The sequence below is a fragment of the Lonchura striata genome, chromosome Z, assembly GCF_050655825.1.
Source record: "Lonchura striata isolate lonStrDom1 chromosome Z, ASM5065582v1, whole genome shotgun sequence".
Lineage (NCBI taxonomy): Eukaryota > Metazoa > Chordata > Aves > Passeriformes > Estrildidae > Lonchura > Lonchura striata.
The window spans coordinates 87,414,269-87,432,651 of record NC_140740.1 but is presented as its reverse complement, the minus strand read 5'-3'; the positions used below and the strand labels follow the sequence as shown (position 1 = coordinate 87,432,651).

General features: G+C 50.2%; 3 long non-coding RNA genes across 5 annotated transcripts; all 3 read right to left on the bottom strand.

Moving 5' to 3' along the window:
* Nucleotides 1-4,902: 4,902 nt before the first annotated feature.
* On the bottom strand, nucleotides 4,903-6,696 carry LOC146763942 (uncharacterized). The gene is made up of 3 exons (XR_014951381.1): nucleotides 6,372-6,696; nucleotides 6,216-6,288; nucleotides 4,903-6,138 (listed from the first exon to the last, which is right to left on the bottom strand). It is a non-coding gene; the product is annotated as an uncharacterized LOC146763942 (long non-coding RNA).
* Nucleotides 6,697-7,486: 790 nt separating this feature from the next.
* Nucleotides 7,487-9,483, bottom strand: LOC146763941 (uncharacterized). Of its 2 annotated transcripts, XR_014951389.1 has the most exons (4): nucleotides 9,008-9,468; nucleotides 8,852-8,924; nucleotides 7,674-8,774; nucleotides 7,487-7,590 (listed from the first exon to the last, which is right to left on the bottom strand). It is a non-coding gene; the product is annotated as an uncharacterized LOC146763941 (long non-coding RNA). The 2 variants fall into 2 exon arrangements; XR_014951388.1 differs by lacking the exon at nucleotides 7,487-7,590 and having other exon boundaries at nucleotides 7,602-8,774; nucleotides 9,008-9,483.
* Nucleotides 9,484-10,109: 626 nt separating this feature from the next.
* LOC146763940 (uncharacterized) lies at nucleotides 10,110-12,864 on the bottom strand. 2 transcript variants are annotated; one of them, XR_014951380.1, is made up of 4 exons: nucleotides 12,791-12,864; nucleotides 12,608-12,713; nucleotides 10,310-10,778; nucleotides 10,110-10,226 (listed from the first exon to the last, which is right to left on the bottom strand). It is a non-coding gene; the product is annotated as an uncharacterized LOC146763940 (long non-coding RNA). The 2 variants fall into 2 exon arrangements; XR_014951379.1 differs by lacking the exon at nucleotides 10,110-10,226 and having other exon boundaries at nucleotides 10,238-10,778.
* Between the last annotated feature and the right edge of the window lie 5,519 nt (nucleotides 12,865-18,383).

Genomic DNA, 18,383 nt, shown 5'->3' with positions numbered 1-18,383 from the left:
CTTTGGCCCACTGCTCACCTGGCACACTTGGCCTTGACTGCTGCTATCTGCCTGGACCTCCTGAAAATAAAGGCAAAGAACACCGCTGTGGCAAAGACACCCTTCAAGCATCCCCTGCAAATGCAAAAAATGACTGACCTGCTCATGGGAAAACCCTGACCCAGGACTGGGGCCCTTGGCCACAGATTTGAACTGTCAGCATCTGAAAGAAAGTTAGGACTGGTGTCAAACGGCTGCAGGACAACTTAACACAACTAAACATATTAAGCCAATCTCCCCATACAATCTAGAGCCCAACTACACCCTGCACTGCCAATTTCAAGTCCCCAGGACTTGTGTTGTTACAGGCTATGCAGCAGGGCAGAACAGCTCCAGGAAAAATACGTGCAGACATCCACGACACAGGACAGGGAGAGAGAGCTTTTGAGGAGAAGAAAGGACCGAGAGACCCAAAGAACACACAGTGCACCAGAGACAAGTGACAGGACACACACCGCAACTGCTCTGCCCTGAGCACCTCAGCACTGTGATCAAAACAGACACTTTTTGCCTTTAGATGGCCTTAGGAGATGCTTCTTGCACATACCTGCCCCCAAAGCTCATTCATAAGGCCCTCCCAGCACCCCACTTTCACCCCCAATGTGGGCCTGAGCCCTCAACTTATCTCTCAGCCATCTGGGGATGAAAGCACCCCGCTTTCATCCCCACTGTGGGCCTGAGCACTCAACTTATCTCTCAGGCATCTGGGGATGAGAATCCACATCGCGTGCCAATGGAGGCTGCCTCGCCTGCGGGGAATGTCCAATGGTCACCGGGCTGTGGTCCCGTGCTCAGCTACAATCGAGAACACCAAACATCACTGCATGATCTTAGCTGCACAATGGACAAAACCCAGCAATCCTGCTACTCACCGCTCTCCTAAGAATGCTCGGGCCACGCACTTTGGCCAGGCTCAGAGGCTGCCACCGTCTTCGCAGGGTCTGCCTGGGTTAAGAAGAGACAAAGTGACTCGGCATTGCTGAAACACGAGTGGACCTTGGCTCCCCCTCCCTACCTCGGCAACTCACCGCAACTCCTCAGCCATTGCCAAAGGCTCCCTGGATGCCATCGTGAAATACAAAATTTCAAGGCTTCATCTCACAGTCCTAAAATACATCCAGAGGGCTCACAAGCACAGGAAATCCAGGCCATCAGCTGTTGGTGACAGGGGCTTGGCATACTCTGGGTGGATTCCCTAAACACACAAACAAGAACAGATACATACAATTGCTCCAAAACCTGAAACCTGAGCACAAACAACTGCTTTGGCCCACTGCTCACCTGGCACACTTGGCCTTGACTGCTGCTATCTGCCTGGACCTCCTGAAAATAAAGGCAAAGAACACCGCTGTGACAAAGACACCCTTCAAGCATCCCCTGCAAATGCAAAAAATGACTGACCTGTGTTGCAGAGGAATACTCATCCCACAGACCTGCTCATGGGAAAACCCTGACCCAGGACTGGGGCCCTTGGCCACAGATTTGAACTGTCAGCATCTGAAAGAAAGTTAGGACTGGTGTCAAACGGCTGCAGGACAACTTAACACGACTAAACATATTAAGCCAATCTCCCCATACAATCTAGAGCCCAACTACACCCTGCACTGCCAATTTCAAGTCCCCAGGACTTGTGTTGTTACAGGCTATGCAGCAGGGCAGAACAGCTCCAGGAAAAATACGTGCAGACATCCACGACACAGGACAGGGAGAGAGAGCTTTTGAGGAGAAGAAAGGACCGAGAGACCCAAAGAACACACAGTGCACCAGAGACAAGTGACAGGACACACACCGCAACTGCTCTGCCCTGAGCACCTCAGCACTGTGATCAAAACAGACACTTTTTGCCTTTAGATGGCCTTAGGAGATGCTTCTTGCACATACCTGCCCCCAAAGCTCATTCATAAGGCCCTCCCAGCACCCCACTTTCACCCCCAATGTGGGCCTGAGCCCTCAACTTATCTCTCAGCCATCTGGGGATGAAAGCACCCCGCTTTCATCCCCACTGTGAGCCTGAGCACTCAACTTATCTCTCAGGCATCTGGGGATGAGAATCCACATCGCGTGCCAATGGAGGCTGCCTCGCCTGCGGGGAATGTCCAATGGTCACCGGGCTGTGGTCCCGTGCTCAGCTACAATCGAGAACACCAAACATCACTGCATGATCTTAGCTGCACAATGGACAAAACCCAGCAATCCTGCTACTCACCGTTCTCCTAAGAATGCTCGGGCCACGCACTTTGGCCAGGCTCGGAGGCTGCCACCGTCTTCGCAGGGTCTGCCTGGGTTAAGAAGAGACAAAGTGACTCGGCATTGCTGAAACACGAGTGGACCTTGGCTCCCCCTCCCTACCTCGGCAACTCACCGCAACTCCTCAGCCATTGCCAAAGGCTCCCTGGATGCCATCGTGAAATACAAAATTTCAAGGCTTCATCTCACAGTCCTAAAATACATCCAGAGGGCTCACAAGCACAGGAAATCCAGGCCATCAGCTGTTGGTGACAGGGGCTTGGCATACTCTGGGTGGATTCCCTAAACACACAAACAAGAACAGATACATACAATTGCTCCAAAACCTGAAACCTGAGCACAAACAACTGCTTTGGCCCACTGCTCACCTGGCACACTTGGCCTTGACTGCTGCTATCTGCCTGGACCTCCTGAAAATAAAGGCAAAGAACACCGCTGTGACAAAGACACCCTTCAAGCATCCCCTGCAAATGCAAAAAATGACTGACCTGTGTTGCAGAGGAATACTCATCCCACAGACCTGCTCATGGGAAAACCCTGACCCAGGACTGGGGCCCTTGGCCACAGATTTGAACTGTCAGCATCTGAAAGAAAGTTAGGACTGGTGTCAAACGGCTGCAGGACAACTTAACACAACTAAACATATTAAGCCAATCTCCCCATACAATCTAGAGCCAAACTACACCCTGCACTGCCAATTTCAAGTCCCCAGGACTTGTGTTGTTACAGGCTATGCAGCAGGGCAGAACAGCTCCAGGAAAAATACGTGCAGACATCCACGACACAGGACAGGGAGAGAGAGCTTTTGAGGAGAAGAAAGGACCGAGAGACCCAAAGAACACACAGTGCACCAGAGACAAGTGACAGGACACACACCGCAACTGCTCTGCCCTGAGCACCTCAGCACTGTGATCAAAACAGACACTTTTTGCCTTTAGATGGCCTTAGGAGATGCTTCTTGCACATCCCTGCCCCCAAAGCTCATTCATAAGGCCCTCCCAGCACCCCACTTTCACCCCCAATGTGGGCCTGAGCCCTCAACTTATCTCTCAGCCATCTGGGGATGAGAGCACCCCGCTTTCACCCCCACTGTGGGCCTGAGCACTCAACTTATCTCTCAGGCATCTGGGGATGAGAATCCACATCGCGTGCCAATGGAGGCTGCCTCGCCTGCAGGGAATGTCCTATGGTCACCGGGCTGTGGTCCCGTGCTCAGATACAATCGAGAACACCAAACATCACTGCATGATCTTAGCTGCACAATGGACAAAACCCAGCAATCCTGCTACTCACCGCTCTCCTAAGAATGCTCGGGCCACGCACTTTGGCCAGGCTCAGAGGCTGCCACCGTCTTCGCAGGGTCTGCCTGGGTTAAGAAGAGACAAAGTGACTCGGCATTGCTGAAACACGAGTGGACCTTGGCTCCCCCTCCCTACCTCGGCAACTCACCGCAACTCCTCAGCCATTGCCAAAGGCTCCCTGGATGCCATCGTGAAATACAAAATTTCAAGGCTTCATCTCACAGTCCTAAAATACATCCAGAGGGCTCACAAGCACAGGAAATCCAGGCCATCAGCTGTTGGTGACAGGGGCTTGGCATACTCTGGGTGGATTCCCTAAACACACAAACAAGAACAGATACATACAATTGCTCCAAAACCTGAAACCTGAGCACAAACAACTGCTTTGGCCCACTGCTCACCTGGCACACTTGGCCTTGACTGCTGCTATCTGCCTGGACCTCCTGAAAATAAAGGCAAAGAACACTGCTGTGGCAAAGACACCCTTCAAGCATCCCCTGCAAATGCAAAAAATGACTGACCTGCTCATGGGAAAACCCTCACCCAGGACTGGGGCCCTTGGCCACAGATTTGAACTGTCAGCATCTGAAAGAAAGTTAGGACTCGTGTCAAACGGCTGCAGGACAACTTAACACAACTAAACATATTAAGCAAATCTCCCCATACAATCTAGAGCCCAACTACACCCTGCACTGCCAATTTCAAGTCCCCAGGACTTGTGTTGTTACAGGCTATGAAGCAGGGCAGAACAGCTCCAGGAAAAATACGTGCAGACATCCACGACACAGGACAGGGAGAGAGAGCTTTTGAGGAGAAGAAAGGACCGAGAGACCCAAGGAACACACAGTGCACCAGAGACAAGTGACAGGACACACACCGCAACTGCTCTGCCCTGAGCACCTCAGCACTGTGATCAAAACAGACACTTTTTGCCTTTAGATGGCCTTAGGAGATGCTTCTTGCACATCCCTGCCCCCAAAGCTCATTCATAAGGCCCTCCCAGCACCCCACTTTCACCCCCAATGTGGGCCTGAGCCCTCAACTTATCTCTCAGCCATCTGGGGATGAAAGCACCCCGCTTTCATCCCCACTGTGGGCCTGAGCACTCAACTTATCTCTCAGGCATCTGGGGATGAGAATCCACATCGCGTGCCAATGGAGGCTGCCTCGCCTGCGGGGAATGTCCTATGGTCACCGGGCTGTGGTCCCGTGCTCAGCTACAATCGAGAACACCAAACATCACTGCATGATCTTAGCTGCACAATGGACAAAACCCAGCAATCCTGCTACTCACCGTTCTCCTAAGAATGCTCGGGCCACGCACTTTGGCCAGGCTCAGAGGCTGCCACCGTCTTCGCAGGGTCTGCCTGGGTTAAGAAGAGACAAAGTGACTCGGCATTGCTGAAACACGAGTGGACCTTGGCTCCCCCTCCCTACCTCGGCAACTCACCGCAACTCCTCAGCCATTGCCAAAGGCTCCCTGGATGCCATCGTGAAATACAAAATTTCAAGGCTTCATCTCACAGTCCTAAAATACATCCAGAGGGCTCACAAGCACAGGAAATCCAGGCCATCAGCTGTTGGTGACAGGGGCTTGGCATACTCTGGGTGGATTCCCTAAACACACAAACAAGAACAGATACATACAATTGCTCCAAAACCTGAAACCTGAGCACAAACAACTGCTTTGGCCCACTGCTCACCTGGCACACTTGGCCTTGACTGCTGCTATCTGCCTGGACCTCCTGAAAATAAAGGCAAAGAACACCGCTGTGACAAAGACACCCTTCAAGCATCCCCTGCAAATGCAAAAAATGACTGACCTGTGTTGCAGAGGAATACTCATCCCACAGACCTGCTCATGGGAAAACCCTGACCCAGGACTGGGGCCCTTGGCCACAGATTTGAACTGTCAGCATCTGAAAGAAAGTTAGGACTGGTGTCAAACGGCTGCAGGACAACTTAACACGACTAAACATATTAAGCCAATCTCCCCATACAATCTAGAGCCCAACTACACCCTGCACTGCCAATTTCAAGTCCCCAGGACTTGTGTTGTTACAGGCTATGCAGCAGGGCAGAACAGCTCCAGGAAAAATACGTGCAGACATCCACGACACAGGACAGGGAGAGAGAGCTTTTGAGGAGAAGAAAGGACCGAGAGACCCAAAGAACACACAGTGCACCAGAGACAAGTGACAGGACACACACCGCAACTGCTCTGCCCTGAGCACCTCAGCACTGTGATCAAAACAGACACTTTTTGCCTTTAGATGGCCTTAGGAGATGCTTCTTGCACATACCTGCCCCCAAAGCTCATTCATAAGGCCCTCCCAGCACCCCACTTTCACCCCCAATGTGGGCCTGAGCCCTCAACTTATCTCTCAGCCATCTGGGGATGAAAGCACCCCGCTTTCATCCCCACTGTGGGCCTGAGCACTCAACTTATCTCTCAGGCATCTGGGGATGAGAATCCACATCGCGTGCCAATGGAGGCTGCCTCGCCTGCGGGGAATGTCCAATGGTCACCGGGCTGTGGTCCCGTGCTCAGCTACAATCGAGAACACCAAACATCACTGCATGATCTTAGCTGCACAATGGACAAAACCCAGCAATCCTGCTACTCACCGCTCTCCTAAGAATGCTCGGGCCACGCACTTTGGCCAGGCTCGGAGGCTGCCACCGTCAACGCAGGGTCTGCCTGGGTTAAGAAGAGACAAAGTGACTCGGCATTGCTGAAACACGAGTGGACCTTGGCTCCCCCTCCCTACCTCGGCAACTCACCGCAACTCCTCAGCCATTGCCAAAGGCTCCCTGGATGCCATCGTGAAATACAAAATTTCAAGGCTTCATCTCAGAGTCCTAAAATACATCCAGAGAGCCCACAAGCACAGGAAATCCAGGCCATCAGCTGTTGGTGACAGGGGCTTGGCATACTCTGGGTGGATTCCCTAAACACACAAACAAGAACAGATACATACAATTGCTCCAAAACCTGAAACCTGAGCACAAACAACTGCTTTGGCCCACTGCTCACCTGGCACACTTGGCCTTGACTGCTGCTATCTGCCTGGACCTCCTGAAAATAAAGGCAAAGAACACCGCTGTGGCAAAGACACCCTTCAAGCATCCCCTGCAAATGCAAAAAATGACTGACCTGCTCATGGGAAAACCCTGACCCAGGACTGGGGCCCTTGGCCACAGATTTGAACTGTCAGCATCTGAAAGAAAGTTAGGACTGGTGTCAAACGGCTGCAGGACAACTTAACACAACTAAACATATTAAGCCAATCTCCCCATACAATCTAGAGCCAAACTACACCCTGCACTGCCAATTTCAAGTCCCCAGGACTTGTGTTGTTACAGGCTATGCAGCAGGGCAGAACAGCTCCAGGAAAAATACGTGCAGACATCCACGACACAGGACAGGGAGAGAGAGCTTTTGAGGAGAAGAAAGGACCGAGAGACCCAAAGAACACACAGTGCACCAGAGACAAGTGACAGGACACACACCGCAACTGCTCTGCCCTGAGCACCTCAGCACTGTGATCAAAACAGACACTTTTTGCCTTTAGATGGCCTTAGGAGATGCTTCTTGCACATCCCTGCCCCCAAAGCTCATTCATAAGGCCCTCCCAGCACCCCACTTTCACCCCCAATGTGGGCCTGAGCCCTCAACTTATCTCTCAGCCATCTGGGGATGAGAGCACCCCGCTTTCACCCCCACTGTGGGCCTGAGCACTCAACTTATCTCTCAGGCATCTGGGGATGAGAATCCACATCGCGTGCCAATGGAGGCTGCCTCGCCTGCAGGGAATGTCCTATGGTCACCGGGCTGTGGTCCCGTGCTCAGATACAATCGAGAACACCAAACATCACTGCATGATCTTAGCTGCACAATGGACAAAACCCAGCAATCCTGCTACTCACCGCTCTCCTAAGAATGCTCGGGCCACGCACTTTGGCCAGGCTCAGAGGCTGCCACCGTCTTCGCAGGGTCTGCCTGGGTTAAGAAGAGACAAAGTGACTCGGCATTGCTGAAACACGAGTGGACCTTGGCTCCCCCTCCCTACCTCGGCAACTCACCGCAACTCCTCAGCCATTGCCAAAGGCTCCCTGGATGCCATCGTGAAATACAAAATTTCAAGGCTTCATCTCACAGTCCTAAAATACATCCAGAGGGCTCACAAGCACAGGAAATCCAGGCCATCAGCTGTTGGTGACAGGGGCTTGGCATACTCTGGGTGGATTCCCTAAACACACAAACAAGAACAGATACATACAATTGCTCCAAAACCTGAAACCTGAGCACAAACAACTGCTTTGGCCCACTGCTCACCTGGCACACTTGGCCTTGACTGCTGCTATCTGCCTGGACCTCCTGAAAATAAAGGCAAAGAACACCGCTGTGACAAAGACACCCTTCAAGCATCCCCTGCAAATGCAAAAAATGACTGACCTGTGTTGCAGAGGAATACTCATCCCACAGACCTGCTCATGGGAAAACCCTGACCCAGGACTGGGGCCCTTGGCCACAGATTTGAACTGTCAGCATCTGAAAGAAAGTTAGGACTGGTGTCAAACGGCTGCAGGACAACTTAACACGACTAAACATATTAAGCCAATCTCCCCATACAATCTAGAGCCCAACTACACCCTGCACTGCCAATTTCAAGTCCCCAGGACTTGTGTTGTTACAGGCTATGCAGCAGGGCAGAACAGCTCCAGGAAAAATACGTGCAGACATCCACGACACAGGACAGGGAGAGAGAGCTTTTGAGGAGAAGAAAGGACCGAGAGACCCAAAGAACACACAGTGCACCAGAGACAAGTGACAGGACACACACCGCAACTGCTCTGCCCTGAGCACCTCAGCACTGTGATCAAAACAGACACTTTTTGCCTTTAGATGGCCTTAGGAGATGCTTCTTGCACATACCTGCCCCCAAAGCTCATTCATAAGGCCCTCCCAGCACCCCACTTTCACCCCCAATGTGGGCCTGAGCCCTCAACTTATCTCTCAGCCATCTGGGGATGAAAGCACCCCGCTTTCATCCCCACTGTGGGCCTGAGCACTCAACTTATCTCTCAGGCATCTGGGGATGAGAATCCACATCGCGTGCCAATGGAGGCTGCCTCGCCTGCGGGGAATGTCCAATGGTCACCGGGCTGTGGTCCCGTGCTCAGCTATAATCGAGAACACCAAACATCACTGCATGATCTTAGCTGCACAATGGACAAAACCCAGCAATCCTGCTACTCACCGTTCTCCTAAGAATGCTCGGGCCACGCACTTTGGCCAGGCTCGGAGGCTGCCACCGTCAACGCAGGGTCTGCCTGGGTTAAGAAGAGACAAAGTGACTCGGCATTGCTGAAACACGAGTGGACCTTGGCTCCCCCTCCCTACCTCGGCAACTCACCGCAACTCCTCAGCCATTGCCAAAGGCTCCCTGGATGCCATCGTGAAATACAAAATTTCAAGGCTTCATCTCACAGTCCTAAAATACATCCAGAGAGCCCACAAGCACAGGAAATCCAGGCCATCAGCTGTTGGTGACAGGGGCTTGGCATACTCTGGGTGGATTCCCTAAACACACAAACAAGAACAGATACATACAATTGCTCCAAAACCTGAAACCTGAGCACAAACAACTGCTTTGGCCCACTGCTCACCTGGCACACTTGGCCTTGACTGCTGCTATCTGCCTGGACCTCCTGAAAATAAAGGCAAAGAACACCGCTGTGGCAAAGACACCCTTCAAGCATCCCCTGCAAATGCAAAAAATGACTGACCTGCTCATGGGAAAACCCTCACCCAGGACTGGGGCCCTTGGCCACAGATTTGAACTGTCAGCATCTGAAAGAAAGTTAGGACTGGTGTCAAACGGCTGCAGGACAACTTAACACAACTAAACATATTAAGCCAATCTCCCCATACAATCTAGAGCCAAACTACACCCTGCACTGCCAATTTCAAGTCCCCAGGACTTGTGTTGTTACAGGCTATGCAGCAGGGCAGAACAGCTCCAGGAAAAATACGTGCAGACATCCACGACACAGGACAGGGAGAGAGAGCTTTTGAGGAGAAGAAAGGACCGAGAGACCCAAAGAACACACAGTGCACCAGAGACAAGTGACAGGACACACACCGCAACTGCTCTGCCCTGAGCACCTCAGCACTGTGATCAAAACAGACACTTTTTGCCTTTAGATGGCCTTAGGAGATGCTTCTTGCACATCCCTGCCCCCAAAGCTCATTCATAAGGCCCTCCCAGCACCCCACTTTCACCCCCAATGTGGGCCTGAGCCCTCAACTTATCTCTCAGCCATCTGGGGATGAGAGCACCCCGCTTTCACCCCCACTGTGGGCCTGAGCACTCAACTTATCTCTCAGGCATCTGGGGATGAGAATCCACATCGCGTGCCAATGGAGGCTGCCTCGCCTGCAGGGAATGTCCTATGGTCACCGGGCTGTGGTCCCGTGCTCAGATACAATCGAGAACACCAAACATCACTGCATGATCTTAGCTGCACAATGGACAAAACCCAGCAATCCTGCTACTCACCGCTCTCCTAAGAATGCTCGGGCCACGCACTTTGGCCAGGCTCAGAGGCTGCCACCGTCTTCGCAGGGTCTGCCTGGGTTAAGAAGAGACAAAGTGACTCGGCATTGCTGAAACACGAGTGGACCTTGGCTCCCCCTCCCTACCTCGGCAACTCACCGCAACTCCTCAGCCATTGCCAAAGGCTCCCTGGATGCCATCGTGAAATACAAAATTTCAAGGCTTCATCTCACAGTCCTAAAATACATCCAGAGGGCTCACAAGCACAGGAAATCCAGGCCATCAGCTGTTGGTGACAGGGGCTTGGCATACTCTGGGTGGATTCCCTAAACACACAAACAAGAACAGATACATACAATTGCTCCAAAACCTGAAACCTGAGCACAAACAACTGCTTTGGCCCACTGCTCACCTGGCACACTTGGCCTTGACTGCTGCTATCTGCCTGGACCTCCTGAAAATAAAGGCAAAGAACACCGCTGTGACAAAGACACCCTTCAAGCATCCCCTGCAAATGCAAAAAATGACTGACCTGTGTTGCAGAGGAATACTCATCCCACAGACCTGCTCATGGGAAAACCCTGACCCAGGACTGGGGCCCTTGGCCACAGATTTGAACTGTCAGCATCTGAAAGAAAGTTAGGACTGGTGTCAAACGGCTGCAGGACAACTTAACACGACTAAACATATTAAGCCAATCTCCCCATACAATCTAGAGCCCAACTACACCCTGCACTGCCAATTTCAAGTCCCCAGGACTTGTGTTGTTACAGGCTATGCAGCAGGGCAGAACAGCTCCAGGAAAAATACGTGCAGACATCCACGACACAGGACAGGGAGAGAGAGCTTTTGAGGAGAAGAAAGGACCGAGAGACCCAAAGAACACACAGTGCACCAGAGACAAGTGACAGGACACACACCGCAACTGCTCTGCCCTGAGCACCTCAGCACTGTGATCAAAACAGACACTTTTTGCCTTTAGATGGCCTTAGGAGATGCTTCTTGCACATACCTGCCCCCAAAGCTCATTCATAAGGCCCTCCCAGCACCCCACTTTCACCCCCAATGTGGGCCTGAGCCCTCAACTTATCTCTCAGCCATCTGGGGATGAAAGCACCCCGCTTTCATCCCCACTGTGGGCCTGAGCACTCAACTTATCTCTCAGGCATCTGGGGATGAGAATCCACATCGCGTGCCAATGGAGGCTGCCTCGCCTGCGGGGAATGTCCAATGGTCACCGGGCTGTGGTCCCGTGCTCAGCTACAATCGAGAACACCAAACATCACTGCATGATCTTAGCTGCACAATGGACAAAACCCAGCAATACTGCTACTCACCGTTCTCCTAAGAATGCTCGGGCCACGCACTTTGGCCAGGCTCGGAGGCTGCCACCGTCATCGCAGGGTCTGCCTGGGTTAAGAAGAGACAAAGTGACTCGGCATTGCTGAAACACGAGTGGACCTTGGCTCCCCCTCCCTACCTCGGCAACTCACCGCAACTCCTCAGCCATTGCCAAAGGCTCCCTGGATGCCATCGTGAAATTCAAAATTTCAAGGCTTCATCTCAGAGTCCTAAAATACATCCAGAGGGCTCACAAGCACAGGAAAATCCAGGCCATCAGCTGTTGGTGACAGGGGCTTGGCATACTCTGGGTGGATTCCCTAAACACACAAACAAGAACAGATACATACAATTGCTCCAAAACCTGAAACCTGAGCACAAACAACTGCTTTGGCCCACTGCTCACCTGGCACACTTGGCCTTGACTGCTGCTATCTGCCTGGACCTCCTGAAAATAAAGGCAAAGAACACCGCTGTGACAAAGACACCATTCAAGCATCCCCTGCAAATGCAAAAAATGACTGACCTGCTCATGGGAAAACCCTCACCCAGGACTGGGGCCCTTGGCCACAGATTTGAACTGTCAGCATCTGAAAGAAAGTTAGGACTAGTGTCAAACGGCTGCAGGACAACTTAACACAACTAAACATATTAAGCCAATCTCCCCATACAATCTAGAGCCCAACTACACCCTGCACTGCCAATTTCAAGTCCCCAGGACTTGTGTTGTTACAGGCTATGCAGCAGGGCAGAACAGCTCCAGGAAAAATACGTGCAGACATCCACGACACAGGACAGGGAGAGAGAGCTTTTGAGGAGAAGAAAGGACCGAGAGACCCAAAGAACACACAGTGCACCAGAGACAAGTGACAGGACACACACCGCAACTGCTCTGCCCTGAGCACCTCAGCACTGTGATCAAAACAGACACTTTTTGCCTTTAGATGGCCTTAGGAGATGCTTCTTGCACATCCCTGCCCCCAAAGCTCATTCATAAGGCCCTCCCAGCACCCCACTTTCACCCCCAATGTGGGCCTGACCCCTATAGTTATCTCTCAGGCATCTGGGGATGAGAGCACCCCGCTTTCACCCCCACTGTGGGCCTGAGCACTCAACTTATCTCTCAGGCATCTGGGGATGAGAATCCACATCGCGTGCCAATGGAGGCTGCCTCGCCTGCGGGGAATGTCCAGTGGTCACCAGGCTGTGGTCCCGCGCTCAGCTACAATCGAGAACACCAAACATCACTGCATGATCTTAGCTGCACAATGGAGAAAACCCAGCAATCCTGCTACTCACCGCTCTCCTAAGAATGCTCGGGCCGCTCACTTTTGCCAGGCTCGGAGGCTGCCACCGTCATCGCAGGGTCTGCCTGGGTTAAGAAGAGACAAAGTGATTCGACATGGCTGAAACACGAGTGGACCTTGGCTCCCCCTCCCTACCTCGGCAACTCACCGCAACTCCTCAGCCATTGCCAAAGGCTCCCTGGATGCCATCGTGAAATACAAAATTTCAAGGCTTCATCTCAGAGTCCTAAAATACTTCCAGAGGGCTCACAAGCACAGGAAATCCAGGCTATCAGCTGTTGGTGACAGGGGCTTGGCATACTCTGGGTGGATTCCCTAAACACACAAACAAGAACAGATACATACAATTGCTCCAAAACCTGAAACCTGAGCACAAACAACTGCTTTGGCCCACTGCTCACCTGGCACCCTTGGCCTTGACTGCTGCTATCTGCCTGGACCTCCTGAAAATAAAGGCAAAGAACACCGCTGTGACAAAGACACCATTCAAGCATCCCCTGAAAATGCAAAAAATGACTGACCTGCTCATGGGAAAACCCTCACCCAGGACTGGGGCCCTTGGCCACAGATTTGAACTGTCAGCATCTGAAAGAAAGTTAGGACTGGTGTCAAACGGCTGCAGGACAACTTAACACGACTAAACATATTAAGCCAATCTCCCCGTACAATCTAGAGCCCAACTACACCCTGCACTGCCAATTTCAAGTCCCCAGGACTTGTGTTGTTACAGGCTATGCAGCAGGGCAGAACAGCTCCAGGAAAAATACGTGCAGACATCCGTGACACAGGAAAGGGAGAGAGAGCTTTTGAGGAGAAGAAAGGACCGAGAGACCCAAAGAACACACAGTGCACCAGAGACAAGTGACAGGACACACACCGCAACTGCTCTGCCCTGTGCACCTCAGCACTGTGATCAAAACAGACACTTTTTGCCTTTAGATGGCCTTAGGAGATGCTTCTTGCACATCCCTGCCCCCAAAGCTCATTCATAAGGCCCTCCCAGCACCCCACTTTCACCCCCAATGTGGGCCTGAGCCCTCAACTTATCTCTCAGGCATCTGGGGATGAGAGCACCCCGCTTTCACCCCCACTGTGGGCCTGAGCACTCAACTTATCTCTCAGGCATCTGGGGATGAGAATCCACATCGCGTGCCAATGGAGGCTGCCTCGCCTGCGGGGAATGTCCAATGGTCACCGGGCTGTGGTCCCGTGCTCAGCTACAATCGAGAACACCAAACATCACTGCATGATCTTAGCTGCACAATGGACAAAACCCAGCAATCCTGCTGCTCACCATTATTCTCCTGAGAACGCCGGGCTCCTCGGGCCACACGCTTCACCCACGCTCTCCTGGCAGGGTCTGCCTGGCTGAAGAGCAGGCGAGGTGAGGTGGCGTTCCCAAAACTCGAGTGGACCCTGGTCCCCCTCACTAGTAGTTCCCCGACTTACAGCAACTCCTCGTCTGCTCCTGAGGCTCCCTGGTGCCACCTTCAAGTGACAAAGATCAAGGCTTCGTCGCAGAGCCGTGTGCCGCTTCCCGAATTCCCAGGAGAGCGAAGGAGCGGCTCTGCGGCCGCTTGCAGGGGGGACTCGCTGGTACACGAGTGGACTGCCTAACACACACAAACATGAATGGATACTGAGAGACACTACAACTGCAGGCACACAAATTCATAAATAAATAAACTAACAAAATCCAAAAATTCTACCAAAATATTAATTTTATTTACCCAGTATCCAAATAGATTGACAGAGACACCCTGTCCTATCCCCTCAATAAGACCTCTTAATCTATGCCAAAAAATCCTTGAAACTAAGATAACCCTGCCTGTATCGAAATAAAAAAAAAAAAAGTCTTGTAAACTTTATAAATTCATTAACCTAACACATCAGAACCATAAAAATATTAAACTTTTATGAACACCAGTACGCATTACACACTACTCTCATTTCAACGTATAAGAGTAAAGCTATTCCTATTACTAACCTAACACAAATATCACAAAATATAGCAGTAAGAAAAGAAAAAAAAAATAAACCTCACTAAAAATAAAATATAAAATTTTTATTTTAAGCAAAAAAAAAAATCATACATTCTAAACAGGAACTTCCTCAAAATCAAGTATTTCAATAAACCCAAAAAACTCTAACATATTTCAAACAACTACTAAAAAGCCAAAAAACATAAAACAATTAAGCAACCCACCACAACTATCTAAAACTATCTACAATAAACCTTCTTGAAAAAAAAACAATACCCCTTACGACTTCAACAATACATCACCAGCAATACCAAACAACTCAAAATACCGTAACTCCCATCCAAAAAATGCTCTATAAACTGAAACACTAAAATTAATCTACAAAACCCACTCACCCTTCAACAACCTCCTCTAACCTACACACAAATCTAAAACAAATAAGAATTAACTATAAACTATCATACCTTAAATAACGCCACCATTAAACACTACTGTACCAGACTTACTATAAATCAAAAACCACAAAATAACACACCACTGTTAACATTACCAATATTTTTCTCCATTCCTCTAACAACTGAATACAAACCTCAATTTACCTTCACTTGAAAAACATACAATACACCTACAACCAACTACCCCAAAAATAAAAACACAATCCTACCATCTAGCATAAATTCATCCAAATGAAACTTAAAAAAATAAAACTCCAAAACATCTGTAATAATCCAACAACATTAGATGAAAAGTATAACAAAAATATTTTTTAAAATCATCCAAATTCTTCTAAAAGACTATTACACCACCAAAAAAAAAAAAAAGGAATATCAAAAAGCCTACTGAAAAGATCCAATTCCTAAAAATAAAATAACAAAAGAAACATCAAATTCCCACCAATTTCATCAAAAACAGCCAGAATGGCTCCATGAGCCAACAAAAAGAACCCCAACCTATAAGAAAATGCCAAACCACCTCAGAAACAAACAATAAAACACAGACAAAAATGTCCTCTACCCTGCCATCAATGCCACATAAAGCAAATAAATTAACTGTTATCATACAGGACATCCATATAAAAAATCTCAATCGCCCTAAAACCTTAAAAATAATTACAAATTAACCCCAAAATAAAAACTTTAATCTCTAACAAAAGAAACCCAAAAACAAACAACAGAAACTAAAAATACACCACCATAGAACCAACTACCAGCAAAAAAAACCCCAAACTACTCTTTTTACTACCAGTTGTTAGTGAAGCACATCACAGAAATGAAACAAAAATAAAAAATAGCCCTATAGAAACCCACAAATCACAAAACCCCCTAGAAAAAGAAGTCCAACCAACATACTAAACTTCAAACCATACAAGAGACCCTGAAAGCTACTAAAAATGAAAACCAGATCTCTACACTAACTCAAAGAGTAACCAGTACTCTGCTAAGTTATCTTTAAAAACCAAAGTAATAAACGATATTAAAAAAATCTAAACCACTAGACAATAAAAAGCACCCAAATAAAAAACTACCTAAAAAATCCACCGTATAAATACACAAGTTCCTAAAAAAAACCACTAATAAAAAGCAACCAACAAATACATCAAACTAAAACAAAAACTCAAATAAATAAACTGAAATTAACAACCAAAAAAATTACTCCTAACTCAATAAACCCATAATGCCTCAATCCATCAAAATACAAATACCACCAAGAAATAAACACGTCACCAAAAGATAAATGTAACCATAAACGATAACTCCCAAATTACCGGTAACAATATAACATCCACGACAATTAAACAAACAAAATGAATAAAACCTCTATAAGAGAATTTTTAAAAAAGCAATACTCAACATTTAAAAAAAAACCCTCACTAATTCACTACAGGACACTACCTCAAACCCACCAAAACTAACACTACATACTCGCGCTAATAAAAGCCACCACAACCTAATTAAAAACCAACCCTGTACTTCATGCTACGACCCATAAAAACTATTGTAAACCTTAAAAAAAATATCCTTTAAGAAGATAACAACAATTATATTTTTATAATATAAAAACAACGAAAAAAAAAATCCAACATATCGCACAAAAAAAAAAAAAAAATCCAACAACAAACTCAATCCAAAAAAACCCTTGTCACAGCACCTGAACCAAGAACCGTAACAACCAACAAGTACACCGTGACCCTTCTCATACACCAACTACGAACAAAAGAAAACGACCCAATAAACTCCTCAGGAGCGCCTCAAAAGCAGCGCAGCGAGGGAGGCTGGAAGATGCGGAGCCGCGCTCCCGGCCCCGGGCGCAGCGCGGCTCCGGCAGGAAAGCGACTCCTCCGGCAGGCAGAGGCGGCGCCGCGCCGGCAGACCCCCGCCCGCTGCCCCCGGCCCGGCGGGGCCGGCACCGGGCCCGGGGGGCCCCGGCGGCGCCCGAGCCCCGCGCCCGGAGCGGACGGAGCGGCGGCACCGGCCGGCACCGGCGCGGCGCCCGCGCCGCCTCCCCCGCCCGCCGGCCCGGCCAAAGCTCCGCTCGGCTCCGCACGGCTCGCACCGGCGCGGCTCCGGCGGGCCCGCGGCAGCCCAGCCGCGCCCAGCTCCCCTTCCGCCCCGGCCAGCCCCGGCACTGCCGGCAGGGCTCCGCGCCGGACCCTTCGCTGCCGGGCCGGGGGCAGAAGAAGCGCCCCGAATGCAGCGGCACAGCCCGATCCCCGCCCTGCCAGCGCTGCCACGGCTGCAGCTCCCTTCCTCTGCAGCCCCGACTCTGACGCCACGCTCCGGCGCTCACCTCCCTCCAACAAGGGAAAAGAAATGTGGGATCCCCTTCAACTGCGTCCCCTAGAAGAGCAGAAAAGAAGCGGCTTGCCTCAAATGATGGCAAAAGGGGGCTTCTTACCTCAATCCAAACCCCTTAAAAGGCGGGACCACAGGACTGCCCCCTCCAATTCAACCTCAGGATGACGAAATTTCAAGGGAAAGGAGAAAAGTCCCGGCTAAAAAAGCGCACCAGCTCACCTGCTCAGCTGCTGCTTCTCGGCACAAAGGTTTGTCCCTCGGCTCCTCCTTTGAGCAATGCTCCACGAATCCAGGTGATCCCCCGGACCCTGTCCAAAGCACTCACCGTCCTTCCAGGAGACAGCCCCGGGAGCCCCTCATAAACTCCGCTTCTCCAGCAGCTTTGTGCAAAACCGATGGGAGGAAAACCCCCTAAATCAGCCGCCGGAGGAGCCGCTCCCTCCTCATCATCCTCTCAGCTCACACCTGTGGCTGCTCTGAGCCCTCATCATCTTAACAACTCACACCTGTGGCTGGTCTGAGCCCTCATCATCCTAATAACTCACACCTGGGGCTGCTCTGAGCCCTCCTCATCATCCTCACAGCTCACACTTGGGGCCTGCTCTGAGCCCTCATCATCCTAACAGCTCACACCTGCCGCTGTTTCCACTCTCCAAAAGCGTCTCTCCGTCTCCAGCACACAGCCCACTTCTCACAGATACAGATTCAACAGAAATCTGCTACGGCTGTCGGCTTTTCTTAATCCACCTGGTTACACAATTAAAACACATACATGCACTGATGGTGATTGAAAGAAAGCTTTCCCCTG